The sequence below is a fragment of the Pseudophryne corroboree genome, chromosome 7, assembly GCF_028390025.1.
Source record: "Pseudophryne corroboree isolate aPseCor3 chromosome 7, aPseCor3.hap2, whole genome shotgun sequence".
Taxonomy (NCBI): Eukaryota; Metazoa; Chordata; class Amphibia; order Anura; family Myobatrachidae; genus Pseudophryne; species Pseudophryne corroboree.
This window is the reverse complement of record NC_086450.1, coordinates 52212605-52239741: the sequence shown is the minus strand read 5'-3', so window position 1 is coordinate 52239741 and position 27137 is coordinate 52212605.

Below are 27137 nucleotides of genomic sequence, written 5' to 3'. Positions count from 1 at the left end.
CTTTCTTTATTGTGGTTTATCAAAGGTCACTGTATTTTTATCTTTATTTTGGCCTGATGTCATTTAGGTAGCTTGGTAAAGTTCATAGTGTGTTGGTGTTGTTTTGTGAGTCTATATTTTTGTTTTGGATAACAATTAATGTGTAATGTTCTCCTTATCATGTTTTTTATTTAATATATTTTTGTTGCCAATTTTACAATTGTTTTTTAATTAAAAATATTGTAAAATATTTTAATTGTGTTAATGACCTTTGTATTTTTTGTTTTGAATTTATGTTTGGCTTGTGCATCTGTTTACATTACAAATGACACAACATATGATCCTAAATGACGTAACCTTTATGACTGTGTAGCTGATTGATTCTGCAAAATGTGGTGAGTAAACAGATTTGTTTTATAAACATTTATTTTGTGTTTATTTGTTGTCTTTCTCTCTTTCTCTCTATATATATAGATATATATCTCTCTCTCTATATATATATATATATATATATTATGTGTTTTTTTTCTACAAGTTAAATATATATATATATATATATATATAATATGATTATTTAGCAAACATTACATATATATATATAATTTTGACAAAAAATATAATATATATATATATATATATATATATATATATATATATATATATGGAAAATTGGAGAGATAGGGTTCGGCGCTCAGTGTTGCTAAAAAATGGTAAAAGGCCAAAAAAAAAATATATATGTATAAATTTATTTTAAAAGAATTTTTTTATATATATGAGAGTAAACCCTTTGAAGAAGTCTGTTTGAGACGAAACGCGTTGGGTTTCCTGCACCAATCCCCTGCTGTTTCTTAAGTTAAGTTGATCTCCTTATCCTTGTAAAATTTTACTTGATTCATACTTTTATGTATCCTTTTTTTACTCTCATATATATTAAAAAATTATTTTAAAATAAATTTATACATATATATATATATTTTTTGGCCTTTTACCATTTTTTAGCCATACTGAGCGCCGAACCCTATCTCTCCAATTTTCCATAAGTCCAGCAGTGCGGTACCGGCACTGCATCCTTAGGGCCCGGCAGACACCTTTTAATGAGGTTATGTGTGTTTTTTATGGTAATTTTTAGGTAATTTTAATCCTATTTTTAGGTTAATTCTTTTTACTGAGATCATAGTTCGCAAGTGGCGCTGTACCTCCCCCCCTTTCTCTCTCTCTCTCTCTCTCTATATATATATATATATATATAAACAGGAATCCAACAATGTGGAGGTGCACTCGTCAAGTTCAACCAGTCATCAACTTCAATTTGTTCACAACAGCTTTATTTCAGTCGATATTCGGCTCTTTAGGTCGACGTTTCGATCCCCATTCAAGGATCTTTCTCAAGACAAGCTTCAATTTACATACATTATTTCGAAAGCATCATATATTGATTACTACAAAAAAACACAGAATAAAAACAAAATAACCACACATTTAAAGGAACAAACACAAACAAAAAACATGAATGGACTACCACACTCAGATAGCATTTACATGCAAAAAAACTCTTAACATCCACGGTGTTTCAAACTCAATACCATGCCTCTGTTCATACCTGCCAGGTGTGGACACCAGCACCAATTACTAATCATTTAACACCAGTGTGGGGTATAGGATTTTCAAGAATGTGCAGCAGCTGTTATATATGAGGGTGTCAGTAACAACATACACTTACTTAGAAATCAATATGCCATGTTCAGACAGTCAATATGCTGTACGGTTTGTCAGTCTTACTTCAAACGGGATTCTACAAAATGATTTAAGCATATATATATATACAAACATATATCTACACATATATACAAACAACCACATGTGCAAAACCACATATGCTGTTAGACTAGATAGTCCACAAAAACCAAGTGCCACCAGTGAGACAACATAGACTGTAATACTTACTAGTTTGGTTACTTAAACTCACAGTCATGGAGCGACATAGACAACATTGGAAATCACTGTAAAAGTAATATCAACAATTCATACATCCTTTAATGTCCACCAATGTATGTAAATCTCCTAACTGCTCCTCCATATGTAATTCAGTACTCACCCAAAGTGCAAGAGATGCTGACACCCTCTACAGCCACACAACTAACTGACTAAAGGACCGGTCTTATATACCCATAAACCGGAAGTACCGGAGCGGACCGCAATAAACACCCCTTCATACTTTCCAACTTCAGTGTGCAAGTCCCGCTAACGCACATTTATCCACAGCCAAGAATACTTTACTGGGCAACAGCAGAGACCTTCCGCGCTGTTCAACACAGCTCGGAAAGGTCATACCCTGATAGCGCCGCGCCTGAAACGCAATGCGTTCCACAGCCCGGCGTCCGGAAGTGCCATGTTCAGTGGTATCACGAACTACGGAAACCACTCTAGGACAAAAAGGTCTCATATTCCATACACGGACATACTCAGCTCCATTACTCAGGAGCTCTATGTTGCCACTTATATGCCACAATGTCCTACCTCCAGTACACAACAGTGCACAAAATAAAGAAGAATCTCCAATATAGCCCAATGTACAGAGCATAAATCTCTGGATAGTACTTCAGTTATCACGGAATTATTATATTCCAGGGACTTATCTAAAGGATACAAAATCGGGTAGTTCCGTATCTACTAATGGGGATGAATACTGTTTAATTCATAAGAACCAATCCACTTATCAGCCGATTCGTGCCGGTATCATCACACCTCGCAAGCATGTCAAGAGACACAAATAATGGTAATATAAATGCTATAAAAGGAGTGTGGAATCATAGTATACAGAAATTTTTTTTCACAGAATACTTATCATAAAACATATTTATAAGGAAAGAAAAAGAAAAAGTTATAGCGACACAGAATGGAAAATCTCAACCTCTGCACAACATAATTAGAGGATAATGATACAACGTTATATAAATTCAATACTTCAATAAGTCATATTATTGTATCCTAACTGTCACATATAGTTTACAATCGCTATGTTAGCAATAGAAATACATGCTGTGTCGCCCACAACTTATTTCATGATAAATCTAATTCACTGTAGTCACAGAACACCAAGCCCTATCCAGGCTTGGGAATCTCTGAGTTACTAGCTCGTAGGAGGGCCATTTATAGAAAAACATTCATAGCAGAGTGTTCGTTAAGGCCTTTAGGTGAGACAGTATTAAGGTGTGAAATCCAAAAACATTCTCTTTTGCGTAAGGCTAAAGTACGATCACCCCCATTTGGTAGTGGTGGGACCCAATCTATCAACCTGCATTTCAAGTTTCCCACCTGATGACCTCTCTGGAGGTAATGTCGGGCTACCGGCTTATCTGTGATGCCCGTTTGGATTGCCGTTCTTATGGATAATCTGTGATTTGCCATCCTTTCCCTAAAACACCTGGTTGTAAGCCCTACATAACATAGTCCGCAAGGACATGTAAGTGTATAGACTACAAAATCCAGTCTACAATGTAAGTGATACCTTATCTTGATTTTTCTACCAGAATGCGGGTGGGGAAAGGTAGAACCGGTAAGGAGGGATCTACATGTCGTACACTTCCCGCATGAGAAGCAGCCAGGCTTACTGCTCATTATCTGGAGAAAGTCACGTTTAATTTCAGGTACCATTGTAGGCCTCATCAGCATTTGTTTAAGGTTGGATCCTCTCTTGTAGGCCATCATAGGTGGTTCCATGTGTGTAAAAGGTAACTTCTGATCTGTTTTTAGTATTGGCCAATGTTTGTGCAATGTTTTACGTGTGAAGTTCGCATAGTTGTCAAACCTCGTAGTGAAAACCATCCGGTTCTCTTTAGTAGCAACCCCTCGCTCTGTCCTACCAAAGATCTTCCTAGCTTTGCGAAGACTATTACTGATCACTTTACCCGCGTACCCTCTTTCACTGAACCGCTGCTTCATCTCTGCCAGCTGTTTCTCCCTAATTGTGCCATCATTGTTGATACGCATTACTCGCAAAAACTGTGAGATGGGCAAATTTGTTTTCAGCGAAGGGGGATGGAAGCTGCTGGTCAACAGAGTGGTGTTCCTATCAGTAGGCTTTCTATATACCGATGTCACAAATGATTGCTCGACAATAGATACCTGGACATCTAGAAAGTGAATCGAATGATGGGAACTTTCACATGTAAATTTTACAGGGCTCTGGAGGGTGTTAATATTTTTGACCATCTCAGCAAAGGATTCCTGTGTGTCCTCCCAAATTAGGAAGACATCATCAATGAATCGTTTGTAAAAAGAAATTTTAGAACCATATACAGGTAAAATGTACGTCTCCTCAAACTTGGCCATATACAGGTTTGCGTACGCAGGCGCCAGGTTAGAGCCCATGGCTGTACCTGATACCTGGAGAAAGTATGAATCCTTGTATTTAAAGTGGTTGTAACTCAACACAAGGTTGGTGAGTTCCAATACAAATTCAGTTGGTACATTACTTTCTTGCTTTCCACTAAGTACCTCCTTGATTGCTTCCAATCCATCGCTGTGTGGTATGATCGTGTACAATGACTGTACATCCATGGTGGCCAGGAGACACCTGCCCCCTGGGACACCATGCGATCTAAGTTGTTTAAGAAAATCACTCGTGTCGCGTATGTAACTGCGGCACTTGCTCACATATGGCTGAAGTATAGAATCTACCCACCTAGCGATCGGTTGTAGCAATGAACCCTCGGCAGCTATTATGGGTCGCCCTGGGGGTTTGATCATTGTTTTATGGATTTTTGGAAGAGTATAGATGATAGGGCATGTAGGTTCATCTATACTTAGGAATTCAAAAAGGTCCTGATCAATCCAGTTACTCTCAACACCTCTCTTCAGACTGAGGTCAATGGTCTTTTTTATCATGGGAATAGGGTTCTTAGTGACCCTGTGATAAACATTGGTGTCTGCCACATGGAACCACCTATGATGGCCTACAAGAAAGGATCCAACCTTAAACAAATGCTGATGAGGCCTACAATGGTACCTGAAATTAAACGTGACTTTCTCCAGATAATGAGCAGTAAGCCTGGCTGCTTCTCATGCGGGAAGTGTACGACATGTAGATCCCTCCTTACCGGTTCTACCTTTCCCCACCCGCATTCTGGTAGAAAAATCAAGATAAGGTATCACTTACATTGTAGACTGGATTTTGTAGTCTATACACTTACATGTCCTTGCGGACTATGTTATGTAGGGCTTACAACCAGGTGTTTTAGGGAAAGGATGGCAAATCACCGATTATCCATAAGAACGGCAATCCAAACGGGCATCACAGATAAGCCGGTAGCCCGACATTACCTCCAGAGAGGTCATCAGGTGGGAAACTTGAAATGCAGGTTGATAGATTGGGTCCCACCACTACCAAATGGGGGTGATCGTACTTTAGCCTTACGCAAAAGAGAATGTTTTTGGATTTCACACCTTAATACTGTCTCACCTAAAGGCCTTAACGAACACTCTGCTATGAATGTTTTTCTATAAATGGCCCTCCTACGAGCTAGTAACTCAGAGATTCCCAAGCCTGGATAGGGCTTGGTGTTCTGTGACTACAGTGAATTAGATTTATCATGAAATAAGTTGTGGGCGACACAGCATGTATTTCTATTGCTAACATAGCGATTGTAAACTATATGTGACAGTTAGGATACAATAATATGACTTATTGAAGTATTGAATTTATATAACGTTGTATCATTATCCTCTAATTATGTTGTGCAGAGGTTGAGATTTTCCATTCTGTGTCGCTATAACTTTTTCTTTTTCTTTCCTTATATATATGTTTTATGATAAGTATTCTGTGAAAAAAAATTTTTCTGTATACTATGATTCCACACTCCTTTTAAAGCATTTATATTACCATTATTTGTGTCTCTTGACATGCTTGCGAGGTGTGATGATACCGGCACGAATCGGCTGATAAGTGGATTGGTTCTTATGAATTAAACAGTATTCATCCCCATTAGTAGATACGGAACTACCCGATTTTGTATCCTTTAGATAAGTCCCTGGAATATAATAATTCCGTGATAACTGAAGTACTATCCAGAGATTTATGCTCTGTACATTGGGCTATATTGGAGATTCTTCTTTATTTTGTGCACTGTTGTGTACTGGAGGTAGGACATTGTGGCATATAAGTGGCAACATAGAGCTCCTGAGTAATGGAGCTGAGTATGTCCGTGTATGGAATATGAGACCTTTTTGTCCTAGAGTGGTTTCCGTAGTTCGTGATACCACTGAACATGGCACTTCCGGACGCCGGGCTGTGGAACGCATTGCGTTTCAGGCGCGGCGCTATCAGGGGTATGACCTTTCCGAGCTGTGTTGAACAGCGCGGAAGGTCTCTGCTGTTGCCCAGTAAAGTATTCTTGGCTGTGGATAAATGTGCGTTAGCGGGACTTGCACACTGAAGTTGGAAAGTATGAAGGGGTGTTTATTGCGGTCCACTCCGGTACTTCCGGTTTATGGGTATATAAGACCGGTCCTTTAGTCAGTTAGTTGTGTGGCTGTAGAGGGTGTCAGCATCTCTTGCACTTTGGGTGAGTACTGAATTACATATGGAGGAGCAGTTAGGAGATTTACATACATTGGTGGACATTAAAGGATGTATGAATTGTTGATATTACTTTTACAGTGATTTCCAATGTTGTCTATGTCGCTCCATGACTGTGAGTTTAAGTAACCAAACTAGTAAGTATTACAGTCTATGTTGTCTCACTGGTGGCACTTGGTTTTTGTGGACTATCTAGTCTAACAGCATATGTGGTTTTGCACATGTGGTTTTTTGTATATATGTGTAGATATATGTTTGTATATATATATATGCTTAAATCATTTTGTAGAATCCCGTTTGAAGTAAGACTGACAAACCGTACAGCATATTGACTGTCTGAACATGGCATATTGATTTCTAAGTAAGTGTATGTTGTTACTGACACCCTCATATATAACAGCTGCTGCACATTCTTGAAAATCCTATACCCCACACTGGTGTTAAATGGTTAGTAATTGGTGCTGGTGTCCACACCTGGCAGGTATGAACAGAGGCATGGTATTGAGTTTGAAACACCGTGGATGTTAAGAGTTTTTTTGCATGTAAATGCTATCTGAGTGTGGTAGTCCATTCATGTTTTTTGTTTGTGTTTGTTCCTTTAAATGTGTGGTTATTTTGTTTTTATTCTGTGTTTTTTTTGTAGTAATCAATATATGATGCTTTCGAAATAATGTATGTAAATTGAAGCTTGTCTTGAGAAAGATCCTTGAATGGGGATCGAAACGTCGACCTAAAGAGCCGAATATCGACTGAAATAAAGCTGTTGTGAACAAATTGAAGTTGATGACTGGTTGAACTTGACGAGTGCACCTCCACATTGTTGGATTCCTGTTTAAATATTGTGGATCTACCTGTTGAGGGAGATTTCCACTAGGGAGCACCTCACTGTTGTTTATTTTCTGATATGAGTGCAGGACAATACATACTATATATATATATATATATATATAGAAGTGTTCTCCACGAAGTGGAACGTGCACTCACGCAAGAATATATCAGTCCAGATAAAAGTATAAGCTTTATTGTGACCAATTAATAGCCTCTATGTCGACGTTTCGGTTCAATTGTGAACCTTTCTCAAGACCGGCAATCAATGTATAGAGTCAACAACAGACTTTCATAAGTTTCAAAAAATCTATAACAAAAAACAAAAAAATGCATATTAGGATACTCAGCCTCCCAGGCCTTATCACACTCAAATCTAATCATGCAATCTATGTGAAAGATGACTGTATGCTAATATCCACATCCAAGCCCATCACCTCCTACATCAGTGGTGTGAAACTATAAAGGCAACTCGGTGTCACTCCACCTTCAACTGTGATAATAGATACGCCTCCATGGGGCCTAACTCACCTCGGGTAGATATGGCCACAACAAAAGAGACGTAAAATACGCAGATGTATGTTCCAAACCAATCTCATACTTAAGAGAGAAACGTATATGTCTGAAATGATGGAAGCCATACAGTCACCCTAATGACCGAAAATGTTCTAAAGTAGAGTTAAAATCACCATACGTGCTCTCATACCACCTACCTCAAAGTCCAGCTACTGTAGCCCAGATACAGCCACAGGGAGAAAACTGATGTATACACTATATAAATCAAATGCAGAAACATGATAAGCGTCTGCTATCAATAGCATAAATCATCCCCATGGGTGTGTTACTTACTGTGTTACAAAGAATCCATGGCGTCCCTGGGCTGCATACCCATTGCCAGCCACAGGGTCCCTATTTAAAGCTCCCGGACCGGAAGTAACCGGAAGTCCTGGGAGCACCCATAGAAAGCATATAATCTAGACCATAAAATGTGCATAGGTGTCCTGACTATTGCGCCAATACAGCATCTAATCTAACCCCACGTGGTCAATAGACCTATCGGGGATAACCTCTCCATAGGTGAGACTGAAGGAGCCGGCGCCGCTGCCGCCAATACGGGGCCGCATGCGTTCCATCGGACCGGAAGTCATGCGTTCCACCGGACCGGAAGTCATAGGCGCACGGACAAAACCCGACTGTACTGTACCTCTGGATCTCAAAACCACAGGTACCCATAAAAGCCGCCTCCATAGCAACATAGTCCCTAATCACACCATAATCATGGAAAAGCCATGCGTTACATTAAACCGAAAAGGGGGCGGAGTATGCGTTCCACCAACAGGAAATGCCTCTGGAATGAGTCTTATATGGTGAGTGGTGTTGCCATAGTCACATAGATGCTACATACTATAAAAATACCGGGATCGGAGGAGATAATATTAATCAATCTATCGGTGTGGATTAGTGAAAAGCACACTGCAATGAATCTCAACAATGAAAATATGAATTTACTCACCGGTAATTCTATTTCTCGTAGTCCGTAGTGGATGCTGGGGACTCCGTAAGGACCATGGGAATAGACGGGCTCTGCAGGAGACTGGGCACTCTAAAAGAAAGATTAGGTACTATCTGGTGTGCACTGGCTCCTCCCTCTATGCCCCTCCTCCAGACCTCAGTTAGGGAAACTGTGCCCGGAAGAGCTGACACTACAAGGAAAGGATTTGGAATCCAGGGTAAGACTCATACCAGCCACACCAATCACACCGTATAACTTGTGATAACCATACCCAGTTAACAGTATGAACAACAACTGAGCCTCAATCAACGGATGGCTCATAACAATAACCCTTTAGTAAGCAATAACTATATACACGTATTGCAGAAGAAGTCCGCACTTGGGACGGGCGCCCAGCATCCACTACGGACTACAAGAAATAGAATTACCGGTGAGTAAATTCTTATTTTCTCTGACGTCCTAGTGGATGCTGGGGACTCCGTAAGGACCATGGGGATTATACCAAAGCTCCCAAACGGGCGGGAGAGTGCGGACGACTCTGCAGCACCGAATGAGCAAACTCAAGGTCCTCCTCAGCCAGGGTATCAAACTTGTAGAACTTAGCAAATGTGTTTGAACCCGACCAAGTAGCAGCTCGGCAAAGCTGTAAAGCCGAGACCCCTCGGGCAGCCGCCCAAGAAGAGCCCACCTTCCTTGTGGAATGGGCTTTTACTGATTTTGGATGCGGCAATCCAGCCGCAGAGTGAGCCAGCTGAATCATGCTACAGATCCAGCGAGCAATAGTCTGCTTCGAAGCAGGAGCTCCAACCTTGTTGGCTGCATACAGAATAAACAGCGAGTCAGACTTTCTGACTCCCGCCGTTCTGGAAACATAAATTTTCAAAGCCCGGACTACGTCCAGCAACTTGGAATCCTCCAAGTCCCTAGTAGCCGCAGGCACCACAATAGGTTGGTTCAAATGAAACGATGATACCACCTTAGGGAGAAATTGGGGACGAGTCCTCAATTCTGCCCTGTCCATATGGAAGATCAGATAGGGGCTTTTACATGACAAAGCCGCCAATTCTGACACACGCCTAGCCGAAGCTAAGGCCAATAGCATGACCACTTTCCACGTGAGATATTTTAGCTCCACGGTCTTAAGTGGCTCAAACCAGTGGGATTTCAGGAAATCCAACACAACGTTAAGATCCCAAGGTGCCACTGGTGGCACAAAAGGAGGCTGAATATGCAGCACTCCCTTTACAAACGTCTGAACCTCAGGCAGTGAAGCCAGTTCTTTTTGAAAGAAAATGGATAGGGCCGAGATCTGAACCTTTATGGACCCTAATTTGAGGCCCATAGTCACACCTGACTGTAGGAAATGCAGAAAACGACCCAACTGGAAGTCCTCTGTAGGGGCCTTCCTGGCCTCACACCAAGCAACATATTTCCGCCATATGCGGTGATAATGCTTTGCTGTCACATCCTTCCTAGCTCTTATCAGCGTAGGAATTACTTCATCCGGTATACCCTTTTCCGCTAGGATCCGGCGTTCAACCGCCATGCCGTCAAATGCAGCCGCGGTAAGTCTTGGAACAGACAGGGCCCCTGCTGCAACAGGTCCTGTCCTCTTGAAGTTCTGGGTACCAAGTCCTTCTTGGCCAATCCGGAACAATGAGTATCGTTCTCACTCCTCTTTTTCTTACTATTCTCAGTACCTTGTGTATGAGAGGAAGAGGAGGAAACACATATACCGACTGGAACACCCACGGAGTTACCAGTGCGTCCACAGCTATCGCCTGAGGGTCCCTTGACCTGGCGTAATATTTTTTTAGCTTTTTGTTTAGGCGGGACGCCATCATGTCCACCTGTGGCCGTTCCCACCGATTTGCAATCTGCTCGAAGACTTCTTGATGAAGTCCCCACTCTCCCGGGCAGAGGTCGTGCCTGCTGAGGAAGTCTGCTTCCCAGTTGTCCACTCCCGGAATGAACACTGCTGACAGTGCTTGTACGTGATTCTCCGCCCAACGAAGAATCCTTGTGGCTTCCGCCATCGCCACCCTGCTTCTTGTGCCGCCCTGTTGGTTTACATGGGCGACTGCCGTGATGTTGTCTGACTGAATCAGCACTGGTTGGTCTCGAAGCAGGAGCTCCGCTTGACTCAGGGCGTTGTATATGGCCCTTAATTCCAGTATGTTTATGTGCAGACGAGTCTCCTGACTTGACCAAAGCCCCTGGAACTTTCTTCCCTGAGTGACTGCCCCCCATCCGCGGAGGCTTGCATCCGTGGTCACCAGGACCCAGTCCTGTATGCCGAACCTGCGGCCCTCGAGAAGATGAGCACTCTGCAGCCACCACAGAAGAGACACCCTGGCCCTCGGGGACAGGGCGATCAGCCGATGCATCTGAAGATGCGATCCGGATCACTTGTCCAACAGATCCCACTGAAAGACCCTGGCATGGAACCTGCTGAAAGGAATGGCTTCGTATGACGCTACCATCTTTCCCAGGACTCGCGTGCAGTGATGCACCGACACCTGCTTTGGTTTCAGGAGATCCCTGACCATGGTCACTAACTCCTGAGCCTTCTCCTCCGGGAGAAATACCTTCTTCTGTTCTGTGTCCAGAATCATGCCCAGGAATCAGCTGTGACTTTGGAATATTCAGAATCCAGCCGAGCCGTAGCAACACTTCCTGAGAGTGCGCTACGCTGACCAACAACTGCTCTCTGGACCTCGCCTTTATGAGGAGATCGTCCAAGTACGGGATAACTGTAACTCCTTGCTTCCGGAGAAGTACCATCATCTCCGCCATTACCTTGGTAAAGACTCTCGGTGCCGTGGATAGACCAAACGGCAACGTCTCGAATTGGTAATGACAGTCCTGTACCACAAACCTGAGGTACTCCTGGTGAGGCGGATAAATGGGGACATGCAAGTACGTATCCTTGATGTCCAGAGATACCATAAAATCCCCCTCTTCTAGGCTGGCAATGACCGCTCTGAGCGATTCCATTTTGAACTTTTTCATGTAAATGTTCACGGATTTTAAATTTAGAATGGGTCTTACCGAACCGCCCGGTTTCGGTACCACAAACAGTGTGGAATAGTAACCCCTTCCCTGCTGAAGGGGGGGTACCATTATTATCACTTGCTGGAGGTACAGCTTGTGAATAGCCGTCAGGACTATCTCCCTCCCCGTGGGAGAAGCTGGCAAGGCGGATTTTAGGTAACGGTGAGGGGGCGTCACTTCGAATTCCAGCTTGTATCCCTGAGATACAATTTGTATAGCCCAAGGATCCACTTGTGAGCGAACCCACTGGTTGCAGAAATTTCGGAGACGCGCCCCCACCGCTCCTGGCTCCGCCTGTGGAGCCCCAGCGTCATGCGTGGACTTAGTGGAAGCAGGGGAGAACTTGAGGACTTTTGTTCCTGAGAACTGGCTGCATGGTGCAGCTTCTTTCCTCTACCCCTGCCTCTGGAAAGAAAGGATGCACCTCTGACTCTCTTGCTTTTTTGAGAACGAAAGGACTGCATTTGGTAATACGGTGCTTTCTTAGGCTGTGAGGAAACCTGTGGCAAGAAAGTCGACTTTCCAGCTGTCGCTGTGGATACGAGGTCCGAGAGACCGTCCCCAAACAATTCCTCACCCTTATAAGGCAAAACCTCCATGTGTTTTTTAGAGTCGGCATCCCCTGTCCATTGCCGAGTCCATAAGACCCTCCTGGCAGAAATGGACATTGCATTTATTCGAGAGCCCAGCAGGCAAATGTCCCTCTGGGCATCCCGCATATATAAGACGACGTCTTTAATATGGCTAAGTGTTAGCAATACGGTATCCCTGTCCAGGGTATCCAACCCCTCTGACAGAGTATCTGTCCATGCTGCAACAGCACTGCACATCCAAGCTGAAGCAATAGCCGGTCTCAGTAGAGTATCAGAGTGTGTATACACAGACTTCAAGATACCTTCCTGCTTCCTATCCGCAGGTTCCTTTAGGGCGGCCGTATCCTGAGACGGCAGGGCCACTCTTTTAGATAAGCGCGTCAGGGCCTTGTCAACCCTAGGGGAGGATTCCCAGCGTAACCTATCCGTTGGCGGGAAAGGGTACGCCATTAGTATTCTCTTGGGAATCACCACTGTCTTATCAGGGGAAGACCACACTTCTTCACATAACTCATTTAATTCATGTGACGGGGGAAAAGTCACTGGCTGCTTTTTCTCCCCAAACATATTTACCCTCTTGTCAGGGACAGGGTCAGCCTCTGAAATGTGTAATACATTTTTCATTGCAATAATCATATATCGGATGGCCTTAGTCATTTTGGGTTGTAATAGTGCCTCATCCTCGTCGACGCTGGAGTCGGACTCCGTGTCGACATCTGTGTCAACCAACTGAGATAGTGGGCGTTTTTGAGACGCTGATGGCCTCTGAGGTGCCTGGGCAGGCCCGGGTTGAGAGCCTGGCTGTCCCCCGGCAGCAACATAATCAAATCTCTTATGTAATGAGTTTACATTGTCATTTAAGACCTTCCACATATCCATCCTATCAGGTGTCGGCACCGACGGGGGCGACACCACATTTATCTGCACTTGCTCCGCCTCCACGTAACCCTCCTCATCAAACATGTCGACACAGCCGTACCGACACACAGCACACACACAGGGAATGCTCTGACTGAGGACAGGACCCCACAAGGTCTATGGGGAGACAGAGAAAGAGTATGCCAGCACACACCACAGCGCTATATACACAGGGATACACACTACCAGAAGTGAATTTTTCCCAATAGCTGCTGTATCAATACACCTTTTGCCTAAATTTATGTGCCCCCCCTCTCTTTTTACCCTTAGTGCCAGGAGACTGCAGGGGAGAGCCTGGGGAGCGTCCTTCCAGCGGAGCTGTGAAGAGAAATGGTGCTGGTGTGCTGAGGAAGAAGGCCCCGCCCCCTCAGTGGCGGGCATCTGTCTCGCTGTTTCTGACTAAAAAATGGCGGGGGTTTTACACATAAACAGTCACAGACTGTATTATGTGTCTTTTTTTATGCCAAAGGTATTCTTATTGCTGCCCAGGGCGCCCCCCCCCCCCCCCCAGCGCCCTGCACCCTACAGTGACCGGAGTGTGTGGTGTGCAGTGGGAGCAATGGCGCACAGCTGCGGTGCTGTGCGCTACCTTAATGAAGACAGGAGTCTTCAGCCGCCGATTTCATCACCAACTTCTGATCTTCTGGCTCTGTGAGGGGGACGGCGGCGCGGCTCCGGGAACGGACGACCGAGGACCTTTGCCTGTGTTCGAACCCTCTGGAGCTAATGGTGTCCAGTAGCCTAAAAAGCGCAACCTAGCTGTGAACAGGTACGTTTACTTCTCTCCCCTCGGTCCCACGTAGCAGTGAGTCTGTTGCCAGCAGATCTCACTGAAAATAAAAAACCTAACATTACTTTCTTTACTAGCAGGCTCAGGAGAGCCCACAAGGTGCATCCAGCTCTGGCCGCGCACAGATTCTAACTGGGGTCTGGAGGAGGGGCATAGAGGGAGGAGCCAGTGCACACCAGATAGTACCTAATCTTTCTTTTAGAGTGCCCAGTCTCCTGCGGAGCCCGTCTATTCCCATGGTCCTTACGGAGTCCCCAGCATCCACTAGGACAGGGGTGGGCAATCATTTCAGCTGAAGGGCCACTTGACACTTTCCTGTCAGTATCCGAGGGCCGCACACAAAATAGCAGCTCCCCCACGTGCCAAAAATATAGGGACGTGGCTTCATAGGGAAGGGGTGTGGCCAAAAAATAATATAGATACATATTAGGCTGCACAATAGTCTCCATTATTCAAATTATGCCACACAGTAGCGCCACTTACACACATTACGCCAGGTAAAGTCCCCTTTTACACATTACGGCAAGTAGAGCTCTCTTTTACACAGTATGGAAGATAGAGTACCCTTTTTACACAGTACGGCAGGTAGAGCTCTCTTTTACACAGTACGGAAGGTAGAGCCCCCTTTTACACATTAACATTTTATTTGGGATAATCATTGCACAGCAAGCAAATTATCCAGTGTCTCATGGCCCCTGGGGAAAGGTGTGACACAGTGACAGAACACGGGTGGTGTGACGCGGTGACAGAACACGGGTGGTGTGACGCGGTGACAGAACACGGGGGGTGACATGGTAACAGAACATGTGGAGTTGAGTCAGTGACAGAACGCGGGGGTGACACAGTGACAGAACACGCGGGGTGTGACACAGTGACAGAACACGGGGGGGTGACATGGTGACAGAACACGGGGTGACACGGTGACAGAACATGTGGGGTTGAGTCAGTGACAGAACGCGGGGGTGACACAGTGACAGAACACGGGGTGTGTGACATGGTGACAGAACACAGGGGTGACACGGTGACAGAACATGTGGGGTTGAGTCAGTGACAGAACACGGGGGGTGACACGGTGACAGAACATGCGGGGGGTGACACGGTGACAGAACACGCGGGGTGTGACACAGTGACAGAACACGGGGTGTGTGACATGGTGACAGAACACAGGGGTGACACGGTGACAGAACATGCGGGGTGTGACACAGTGACAGAACACGGGGGGTGTGACACAGTGACAGAACACGGGGGTGACACGGTGACAGAACATTTGGGGTTAAGTCAGTGACAGAACGCGGGGGTGACACAGTGACAGAACACGGGGCGGGGGGGTGACACAGTGACAGAACACGGGGCGGGGGGGTGACACAGTGACAGAACACGCGGGGTGTGACACAGTGACAGAACACGGGGGTGTGACACAGTGACAGAACATGCGGGGTGTGACACAGTGACAGAACATGTGGGGTGTGACACAGTGACAGAACATGCGGGGTGTGACACAGTGACAGAACATGCGGGGTGTGACACAGTGACAGAACATGCGGGGTGTGACACAGTGACAGAACATGCGGGGTGTGACACAGTGACAGAACATGCGGGGTGTGACACAGTGACAGAACACGCGGGGTGTGACACAGTGACAGAACATGCGGGGTGTGACACAGTGACAGAACACGGGGGTGTGACACAGTGACAGAACACGGGGGGTGTGACAGTGACAGAACATGTGGGGTGTGACACAGTGACAGAACACGCGGGGTGTGACACAGTGACAGAACACGGGGGGTGTGACACAGTGACAGAACACGGGGGTGACACGGTGACAGAACATGTGGGGCTGAGTCAGTGACAGAACGCGGCGGTGACACAGTGACAGAACACGCGGGGGTGACACAGTGACAGAACACGAGTGGTGTGACATGGTGACAGAACACGGGGGTGACACGGTGACAGAATATGTGGGGTTGAGTCAGTGACAGAACACGGGGGGTGACAGAACATGCGGGGTGTGACACAGTGACAGAACATGCGGGGTGTGACACAGTGACAGAACATGCGGGGTGTGACACAGTGACAGAACACGGGGGTGACAGAACACGCGGGGGTGACACAGTGACAGAACATGCAGGGTGTGACACAGTGACAGAACATGCGGGGTGTGACGCGGTGACAGAACACGGGGGGTGTGACAGTGACAGAACACGGGGGGTGTGACACAGTGACAGAACACGGGGGGTGTGACACAGTGACAGAACACGGAGGTGTGACGCGGTGACAGAACACGGGGGGGGTGACACGGTGACAGAACATGTGGGGTTAAGTCAGTGACAGAACACGGGGGGGGGGGTATATCGAGCGTTAAAGATCTCCCCCCTAACCTAAAAACAGTCTGACGCCACTGCCTGCACACACAAACATATACACACACACACACACACACACACAAATACACTTTCTCTTACTTTTTCCATTAACTTATCTGGCTGGCAGTGGCAGGAAGGATGGATCTGTAGCAGTTGCTCTTGTCCCGTGTAGCTCCGCCCCCTGAGGTCCGTGTAGCCCCGCCCCCTCGTCATCACATAGCTCCGCCCCTTTTTTGGCTGACAATGAACACTGCCGTTGTCACTGGAGGCGGGAGGGGAGGCTACAAGGCAAGAAGACAGTGTGGCAGGCGCCGTGCAGCAGCAGCAGGGGAGACAGGCGCCGGCAGCTTGTAGGTACTGCAGAGCAATGACAAGCAGCTCAGCCTGTCGGGCCGCTTGTCATTGCGCACTGGGGGGAAGCAGTGGGCCGGGTAGGATCGGTTTGCGGGCCGCATCCGGCCCGCGGGCCGTATTTTGCCCACCCCTACACTAGGACGTCAGAGAAATAAATATTAGAATGAATACGTGTCCACATGAACCACAAATATAGACAGTGCTCATGTAATATCCGTGTGATTCACGGATATAGAGTGTCCAGGCCTGGGAGATTGCTCACCTGTGTCTAAGTCACAAACTCATATGGGCGCCAAAAAATATAAACAATATAATAATAATAATAATAATAATCATCATAATGGTGATAAAAATAATAATGCTAATAATGATAATAATAAAATAATCATAATATCATACAGAAACATAAAACAAATACTGTTGCATAAAAAAAAAAAAATGAAGGATATAATTGACCAAAATTGCCAAGACACTGTATGGAAATCCTCACTATATCAGTGTTCTGGTGACATTCCTATACCTGCATGGGTGAGCTAACCCCTTTCCAAGATGGAAAATATGTCATTATAGAAAAACATTGAATGGGTTAGCCTCATTGAGCCCTCTTGGTGCCACCGTATCCAACCGGTGTATCCAGTAACTTTCTCGTCTTTTTAGCAGAAGTGACCGGTCCCCCCCAGTTGGACTTGGGGGTATCCAGTCTATTAGTTTGCACTTCAGACTAGCAACTTGATGCTTGGCTGCTATAAAATGTCTGGCTACTGGTTTATCAGTTTTACCTGTAATTAGTGCAGTGTGTATAGAAGATCTGTGATTGGCCATCCGATCTCGGAATGGTCGTGTGGTTAAACCTACGTAGCAAAGCCCGCAGGGACATTTGAGAAGATATATGACGTGATCCAACCTGCAATGTAGATGATATTGTATTTTAATGGTTTTACCAGTATGTGGATGATAAAAGGTTGAGCCGGTCAGCATTGACCTGCACGTAGTACAACTACCACAAGAGTAGCTACCTGGTTTCGATTGCATAACTTGAGTGGTAGTAAGTTATTTTCTAGGGAACATGGTGGGACGCATAAGGAGTTGTTTAAGATTGGCACCTCAACGGTATGCGACCATGGGTGCTTTCATTCCAGAAAAAGGTAAATTCGTATCCGTGGCGACAATCGGCCAGTGCTTCCTTAGTGACTTCCTAATGGTGTTACCGTTATCGAATTGTGTAGGGAAGATCATACAATTAAGATGTTTTTTGGTAGTTCGTTGTTTACCCTGGAAGATCTGATTTGCAGACTCTAAACATTTAGCAAGAGTTCTAGATGTATATCCCCGTTGCAAGAATCTTGCGGTGACTTCAGAACACTGAATTAATCTACGATCGGGTACAGAATTAATGCGCATGGCCCTTAGATATTGGGAAATAGGTAGACTCTCCTTAAGTGCTGGCGGATGAAAACTATCTGCCTGCAGTAACATGTTACGATCTGTCGGTTTTCGATATAAAGTTGAAATGAAACCTATATCTGTTCTGATGACGGTCACATCCAAAAAGTTTATCTCCTTAGGGGAAATGGTATGTGTAAAACGAATCGGACTGTCCAATGTGTTCAAAGCCATCACCATGTCATTAAACTCGCTTTCCGTCCCTTGCCATATCAAAAAGATATCATCTATAAATCAGCGATAAAAACCTATCTTGTGACCATATGTGGAAAGTATATGCGATTTCTCATATTCTGCCATATATAGATTGGCATACGATGGGGCCAAGTTTGACCCCATCGCAGTGCCCGAAGTTTGTAGAAAGAACTTGTCCTTATACAAAAAATGATTACACTTCAATACCAATTCTGTTATTTCCAATATAAACTCAATTGGAAATTCCAAATTGTCGACCCCCAAGAGATTTCTTTTAATGGTGTCGAGTCCTGCCTGATGCGGAATGACCGTATACAAAGAACAGACATCTAAGGTGGCCATGTAGATGTTACCATCCTTAACCTGTATATTGTGTAAATGAGTTAGAAAGTCTCCTGTATCATGCAAATAGCTCTCAGTTTTAGTCACAATGGGTTGTAAGATGTTGTCTATTAGGATGGCAAGGGGTTGAAGTAGTGATCCCTCGGCAGCGATAATTGGTCTCCCAGGGGGATGTACCAGAGTTTTATGGATTTTTGGTAATGTGTACAATATAGGGCATTTTGGATGTTCCGTGCTCAAAAAATCTTTTAGTTCTTTATTGACCCAACCTTGTTCAAAACCGAACCTGATACACGCATCAATCTTATTTTTAATGGTGGTAATGGGATTAGAATCTAATTGCCTATAGGTCTCAGTATCTGCCAATTGGCGTAGAACCTCCCGGTCATAATCTGCCCAGTCCTGGACAACAACTGCCCCTCCCTTATCCGCTGGGCGGATGACTATATTGGTGTTTAATTTTAGTTTCTTCAATGCTGTTCGTTCGGGAGGGGTAAAATTATCATAAACCTTAGGTTCTTGTTCCCTATCAATATCAGATTGTACAAGCCTCAAGAAAGTCTTGATACTGGGGTTAGAGGAAGGTGGGTCAAATGTTGATTTGCCCCGAAATTTATTAGTGGTGTCCACAGAGGGTTTATCAGAGAAAAATTATCTAAGTCGCATAGATCTCCCAAATCTATACTGGTCCACTGATTTATGGAAAGCTTGAGATTTACACATGGGTACAAAGGTCAAACCCCGGGAAATAAGTTTCATCTCTGCCTCGTTAAGTGATACACTAGACAAATTAAAAACAGTGTTTAATTGCGTCTCGGACGGCCTCTTCGTCTTGTGCCCACCCCTCCTCATGTGCGATCGGTGCCGCTTCTTAAGAGCTTGCCGGGTCCGACCTGATTGTCGGATCCAGGATCTAAAAAATTCACGGATTCAGACGGCCCTTCGATATACTCAGTGTCAGAGGTTGAAACCGATGAACCAAATTCTCTGGGAAAGGGTGGAGCCCGACGTCTCCGAGGGGGCCGCCTATTCCTGTCATCCGTGTTATTGACTAGGCAATTTTGGTCTTTGGTGCCTTTCTCTCTCTGTCTCTCTCTCTCTCTATATATATATATATATTTTTTTTATATTATGTGTTTTTTTTCTACAAGTTAAATATATATATATATATATATATAATGATTATTTAGCAAACATTACATATATATATATATATAATTTTGACAACAAATATAATATATATATATATAGAGAGAGAGACACAGAGAGAGAGACGTATATGTTTAGTACCAAACACAAATAAACAGGTATATGTGTGTGTATGTATGTATATAACTCTATAGAGACATATTTCTAAACCTACTTTGTTTTTTTAATTAAATTTGTACATACAAATCTACAATGCTAGAATCTACAATGCTAGTAAATTCAAATCCTGTGTGTGGACCCCAAATTTGCACAAATAAGTGTGTGTGTGTGTATGTGAGTGTGAGTGAGTTTGTGTGTTACAGTTGTATTTAGTATATTTTTATACATTTACACTAACTTTTCGCAGGTGAGAATTACCGCTGATGCAAAATGTACACACTGTCATGAACATTAATGTACACATATCAATAAAGTTTAATACAGATGACACCAAACAATTTCAACCAATTAAAAAGAACCCCACACACTATAAATACATGCCCATGTATGGAAAACGCCATTGGCACCATGCGCGCAGCTGCCTTCTCACGCCAGGAGCTGCGCGTGCTTGTTGCTGTGATGGACCGCCGCGTAGGCCGCGCAGGGCCCGTAATCCCTAACAGGGTTAAGCGCGAGGCCTACGCGGAGGTCCGCCGCATACTGTGGAGAAACATCCGCAGTCGCCGCAGTATAATTCAACTGGAGAGGCGGTGGAGCGACCTCCGCCGTCGCACGCCGGAGCTGTTGGCGGAGCTACGCCAACAAATACGCATACGGCGTAGACGCAGTAAGTTGAACACTACATACAATTTGTTTACACTGAGATTATTTGCTGCACTTTTAATTTGTATATACATCACTTTTTGACTAAGAGGACCTATACTTATACATTTAGCAGACTGGGTAATGACACTATTGTAGCAAAATCCTTACACAAGTTTCAACATTGTGTGTGCTTATGGTTTGCAGTACTGAGTGTGTAGCAAAGTGCTTGTGAAACTGTTAATGTCGTTGTACTGAGTTAGTACACATGCTAGCGGCTGTACCAAATAACTTTATATGTGTATTTAATAGTGATGAGCGGATTCGGTTTTACTCGGTTCTCAAAACAGAATCTTATTGACTCACTGATGTCACGTGTTTTGGATAGCCAATAAGATTCTGTTTTGAGAACCGAGTAAAACCGAATCCGCTCATCACTAGTATTTAACATGGTCAATATCAATGTTTTTGAAGCATGATGTTTTGTAAACAATAAAAACAACAAACTAATTATTACATATGTCATTCTAGGGCAAGCACAACGGTGAGCAGTGGCTGGCAGAAGAGGTCAAATTACAGGCCAAGACCCTTCTCCGCCAACCTCCCCTTCTGTGGCCCACTCCCCACCACAATCCCCCTCTCCGGCCCACTCCCCCTCTCCGGCCACCTCCATCTCCTTCCCAAACCCCCTCTCCGGCCCAATACCCCTCCTTTTCCCAATTCCCCTCTCTGCCCCCCTCCCCCTCTGTGTCCCAAACCACCTCTCCACCTCCCTCACCCTATCTTTCTCAACCACCCTCTGTAAATTCCTCCCCCTTCCATCCTCTTTCCCAAATGGACCCTCCTTCCCCCATCTAGCCACCATTCCCCATGCAGCCAACCTCACCCATCCAGTCTCCATCCCCCAGCCAAACACCTTCGCCCTCATCAGAATGGGCAGCAGAGGCCCCGGAGCCACTTGAGGGAGGTGGGCAAGTGGCAGAGGAAAGTAAGTTCACACACATTGTTTTAAATTGTAAAATAGTATTTAATGACACATTCAAATAAATGCAGTGTTGTACTGTGGCCAATCTTTTGTCAAGGTTAAATGCTTATGTGGACAGGTTTGCCTGCACAACACGGTTTGTATGTGAAACATTATATGGCAAACATTTAGACCTGAGTGGAACTTTTTGTGTGGTTTCAATTTTACAATAGTGCCTGGTTAATGCAATATTTGCACATTAAAGTTGCAGGAGTCAATTTGTTAGGCAGGCTAAGGACACAGTTATTTGTGCTGTGAAAGTTACACTCCTACTATTTAGGCATTTGACTTTTTTAAAGCTCTTAGACCTTATGTTGTAAGGCAGCCTTTCATGGAGGGTGGCCATGCTAGGATATGGGATCCTTCTGAAGATGTGGATATGCAGTGTGATGATGTTGGACCCAAAAAAAAAAACAAGAAAAGACTGCTTCACTCCAGATGTGAATGAATCCCTGCATGAGACGACATTTACTAAGATGGTATTACTATTTAAGTTGTGATGCTGCCCATAGCAACCAAGCAGAGCATACAATTAATTAAATTGCCACCTTCTACAAGATAATGTTTAATTTGATTGGTTGCTATGGGTAACGTCCCATCAAAAATCTAACTCCAATATTACTGTATGTACCCCATGGTGTCGTACACTTTGTATTTTTAGTTAAAAAAAACTTTGCTGAGCAGGCTTGTGTGTTGTTGTGCTAATGTTTTCACATTAAAACATCCATTATGTAGTTACTTGGACATTAAAGCAGGCCTGCACAAACTGCGCCCCTCCAGCTGTTGAGAAAATAGACATCCCAGCATGGCCAGACACAGCTTCTGCATTCTCTAACAGCACAACTGGGTTAAGGCATGCTGGTATATGTATTTTCAAGACAGGTGGAGGGCCGCAGTTTGGACATGCCTGCGTTAAAGTGTGCTTTGTGGCTTGTTTGTATAATCGGTAATGTGAGTAAGTTAGTAATGTTTATTTTGTATCTTAATTTCAGATGCTGCCGTTGGAGATCCCATAAGTATGGGCCAAATTCTGGCTAATATGCGCCAGCAACTGCTTTCTTTGGTTGCAAATGTAGAATTACTACAAAAATATGTTTAAACAAAAAAAAATATTTATGAAAAAAAAAACAAAAAAAAAAGTTATTTTTAAAAAATTTCTAATTTTTTTTTTTGATTCAAGTTAATCAGGTGATGTGTTTATTTATGCAATAAAGGAACTGCAGATTGGCTAGCATAAATTGTTTAGCTTATACATTTCAGACATGTCACTTAAGAATGTGTTTGTAAAACTAAAACAGGGGAAAAAAAACATAGTTAGGAGCTTATTGATTAAAAACACGTTAACACATTTAGTTACACACTACACCTGTACACTAAAAAAAACTAAAAAAACAATTACCACATCTATATTTTAATTAATTTTTTTGGATGGCCAATTATGCATACAAAGTGTTCTTCTGGTATTATTTGAAGACTTAATTGGTCATGACCATTAACAATCATTACACTAATTGGATTCCTAATTGAGGAAGGCTTGTGGAGCCTTATTTAACTTACATTTTTAAAAAAAAAACCATTGCAGTGCGTTTTTTTGCAAAAGCGTGTGCAATTTTAAGTAGAATGTGTACATCTACGAGAAGTTAGTATTCTTACAATGAGGTTTGTGGTAATGCGATGGGTTTGCATTAGTGCGGTCATTTGGCATACGCCTACTTTGTGTAATACTGCGTACGAAATAGCAAAAATACGTTGGGGGCGGATAATCGCTATTGTGCAACATGTTTGCAATACTGCGAATATGTTGTGCGAACGAAAACAATAGCGATCAACTCGGAATCACCCCCAGAGTTTTTACAGGAACTAAAGTACAAGGGTTACCTTTAGGGAGCTCAGCTTCAAAGCTCACACAGAGCTGTGTGTGACACGAGGAACTGGCCCAGTTTCCAACTCAGTCTCCCGACTTATACTTCCTGGTCCTTGGTGAGCAGTGTCAGGTGATTCAGAGAGTCTCAGGCTGGCAGAGGATTGGACAACTCTGGGTCAGGTGAACAGTCACTGTCAAGTGAGTACTCTAGACTAGGCTGTGATGTGGAGTGAGGCCTAGCAGGCCGAGAGAACACTGAAGCCTGAACTTCTGCAAACAGAGGATGCTGGCTTTTAGGCCTAAACTTCAGATTGCTGAATTCAGACTCACACAGGAGATCACCACAGGTGGAGCTCGTTAACTATTACCTTCCAGGCAGAGAACTCAGGAAACTCATCGTGCTAACAGGCTGTTTATCTCAGTGAGCAAAAAGGCACAGGATCCAGGACAGATGGCAGGGGTTAGTCACCAAATACGAGAACTACAGTCAGGATCGTGACAAAGGGAATACATATGTTTGACCGGCGGCCGGGATCTCGGCTGTCATGATCCCAACAGCGGGATTGCACCGCCTGTTGGGATCCTGGTGTTGGCATTGTGACAGCCAGGATCCCGACAGGCGGTCTTGTGATTGCCTCCCAAAACCAGCGCCTGCTAGTGTGGTGGATGATTGTGTAGAGCCTTTATAAGGTTCTCCTTAATATACATGTTTTCCAACATACAGTAGCTAGAGTCTCTGGTAAAAAAAAAAAAAAAAGTGGATCATTTGGCACCTAGGTGGTTTTTTACCGGAATCAAATTAATGGTACAATCCCAGTCCCTATGTGGATGTAAAGTTTGGGTTGCTTGCTTACTGAAAACATACAGATATTCTCTGTAGGGAATCAGAGGGAGTGCTGCCTCTGGATTACCTATTGTCCCAGAGCGACCAAACCCAGCAGTGCTGGGGTCCTGGTCGGCGAGCAGGAGCAGGCGGGAGGTCCCCGGTGTCTGCTGCTGCTTTCTCTTCTACTGGCTCCCTTCTCCAGGCAGCATCGATGCACAGGCAGGCATGGCTCACATTGGGATGCGTGTGCCACTCTGTGTAAGATTTAAAGGGCCCGACGCGCCAAAAAGAGAAGTTCAACTCATATCATGCTCCAGCATACCTGACCTTGTGCTATTGTCTACCTCAGAGGTTCTCAAACTCGGTCCTCGGGAGCCCACACAGTGCATGTTTTGCAGGTAACCCAGCAGGTGCACAGGTATATTAATTACTTACTGACACATTTTAAAAGGTCCACAAGTGGAGCTAATTATTTCACTTGCGATTCTGTGAGGAGACCTGCAAAACATGAACTGTGTGGGCCCCCGAGGACCGAGTTTGAGAACTTCTGGTCTACCTCTTCCTGATCTCAGCTATTCCTAGTGATCCGATTCCGCCTGATCCTTTGATACTGCATTATTGACTCCTGGATTTGTATACAACCCTGATGTTTTATGTACAGATCTGATGCTTGGGGGTCTGCGCATGCATAGGACCCATTCTGCGCATACTGCATGATCGCTTGCAGTCCTCCCTTAGCCGCCGCATTAATGACTTGCTGTAGCATTTGGGGGAGGACCGTTGAACAAAATGGGGGGGTGACACAGACATGTATAGGCACAGACAGGGGAAACAAAGTAATAGCCAAGGCTGCCATCATAAAAATTCCTGCAGCTCCAGAACCAATCAAACTGGTAGATTCTTAGAACCTAAAGCGCACTTTAATGTAACATAAATGGCACAGTCAAGTGGAGAGTTTGCAGCTACACTGACTATCCCGGAATCAGTTAGATGCTGGCAGGTCACAGGAGTGAAGTTGTCCTGGCACTGGTCTCCTCACTGGAATAGTTCTTCTGGTACTGGTCTGCTCACTGGAACAGTTCTTCTGGCACTGGTCTGCTCACTGGAACAGTTCTTCTGGCACTGGTCTCCTCACTGGAACAGTTCTTCTGGCACTGGTCTCCTCACTGGAACAGTTCTTCTGGCACTGGTCTCCTCACTGGAACAGTTCTTCTGGCACTGGTCTCCTCACTGGAACAGTTCTTCTGGCACTGGTCTGCTCACTGGAATAGTTCTTCTGGCACTGGTCTGCTCACTGGAACAGTTCTTCTGGCACTGGTCTGCTCACTGGAACAAACTTAAATAGAAAGCCTTATCCCCTTTTGGACTTCTTGGGTCAACAAATCCTAGAGCAGCATCTACTTCAGTGATGGCTAACCTTGACACTCCAGCTGTTGCTGAACTACACATCCCAGCATGCCCTGCATCAGTTTTGCTATTTGGCCATGCTAAAATGGATGCAGGGCATGCTGGGATGTATAGTTCAACAACAGCTGGAGTGTCAAGGTTAGCCATCACTGATCTACTTGGTGAACAGAGAGTCAACTGACAGACATCAAGATGGGGACACCAATGCACCACCAATATGAGAGCTGATCCTAGAGATATACCAATCACCTGGCTGATGGGCAGATACAAGACACAGGGAAGTATGCGGTGGCCCAAAGGAGCCCCTAAAGGCCAAGAAGTCCCGGTGCTCCATCAAGCAACGGGGTATGAAAACCCAACGTGTGATACCTTTTTACCCCACAAGGGTAAGCTACATTCACACACATATATACACACATTACAAGCCATGGCATTAATCTGGAGTTAGTCTATCCTTTGCAGCTATAACAGCCTCCGTTTTTCTGTAAAGGCTTTCCACTAGAATTTAGAATACTGGTAAAGGGATTTACTTCCACTCAGCTACAAGAACATTAGGTCGGGCACTGATGTTGTGCGATAAGACTAAACTGGTCGTTCTCATTCCAGAAGCACACTATAGTATACTACTTAATTCTATAGCATTAAGATTTTCTTTCACTGTAACGAAGGGACCCAGTCCACACCATGGAAAAGTGCCCCCAACAATTATTACTTTTACGCTATACATTGCAATTGGCAGTATACATTCATGCAGTGTCTCCCTCCAGATTACAGTCAGGCAGCCAGATGGTGAAGAGTTATTCGTCACTCCAGCCATGGAAACCCAATCCATGAAGCGCCTGACGAATGGCTTTTGTATTGATTGAGTTGCAGGTAAGGTGGCATCCCATGACAGTGCCAATTTGTGACCATCACTGAGCTCTTCCGTACAACCAATTCCACTGCTAGGGGGAATGTAATAGGGTGGGAGACTCAGAAAGTGAGAGATTCTGGTAAAATTCTCTTTTTTTTTTTTTCTTAAATGCCAATCATTTACATGTCAAAATCAACCTGGTTTTGCCATGTAAATGATTGGCACTTAAAAAAAAATAAAAATAAGATTTTACTTACTGGTAAATCT